Below are 1108 nucleotides of genomic sequence, written 5' to 3' on the forward strand. Positions count from 1 at the left end.
AGCAAACAGCTCAGGATTCATATTCCAAACAACACGTGTGAGAGTGAAAGTAATGATCTAAAAGAACCAAATGTGTGTGTAAGATGACACACACACACATACACACACACACACACACGCACACACACACACACACACACACACACAGTGCTCTCTCCACAGCTTGCCTTGCGGTCATGTTTAACAGCCTGCCCCTCCTGTTTGCGATCGGCCCCTAATCATTCACACTGGGGGAGTGTGTGTACAGTAATGCCTTCAGACGGCTCTCATATGAGTGTCTGCGTGGATCAGCCCCTCACCACTGATAATAATGAGCCCTCTGGGTGAGAACGGGGCGGAGACGGTGGGTGAGGAGGGGTCATAAAGTGTAGCATGTTAATGTCTAAGACCACGAGCCCTCCCCCATCTGGCATCATTCTCACTTAGTCTTGTCCACAGAGGGAGATATGCCGGCTTTAATAGAGTTTTTATTCATAGTGCGCTGCCATTCCCATCCCCATATCAGCAATTAACAGCAGCAAACCCAAAATGACTGCGACAATTAAACTGCCTGTGTAACAAACTATACAGAGCTTCCTCCTCCTCCTCCTCCTCCTCCTCCTCCTCCCTATCTCTCCTTCGCTCATCATCATGAGGCCATATTTTCATCTGAAAATCCTTCAACTGTGTTCTTTACATTATATAATAACATTCAGTACTATTCCTGCTGATTGTGAAGCTATTTAGATAAATAATTTCATATCTGAAGCTAAAAGGGGAAATATATGGGATGTTGACCTTTGACCTTTACAACTAATTGGGCTTATTATTATTGGTGCAACTGCAGTGAAATAGCAAACAATAATCTGATGATGCTGCACGCTAAGAGGCTTTCTTCCTCTATGGTGCATAACTTTTAATTACAACACTGCAGATCAGAGGCCCGGTTCATGTCATTCAGAGTGTGTATGAGTGTGTGTGATGATGTGTGCGTGTCGTGTGAATGTAGGCTAATTCAGCAGTTTGCGTGTTTCTCCTTCTGGACATGGAAGCTTAAAGAAACGCATCAATCTTTCATATGTCATCTGGGTTCAGCAGAGGAAGAGGCTGGAGCTGCTTCGTCACATCG

This window comes from Genypterus blacodes, unplaced genomic scaffold (assembly GCF_046128005.1).
Source record: "Genypterus blacodes isolate CSIRO-AG114 ecotype Tasmania unplaced genomic scaffold, CSIRO-AGI_Gbla_v1 ptg000036l_1, whole genome shotgun sequence".
In the NCBI taxonomy this organism is placed as follows: Eukaryota; Metazoa; Chordata; class Actinopteri; order Ophidiiformes; family Ophidiidae; genus Genypterus; species Genypterus blacodes.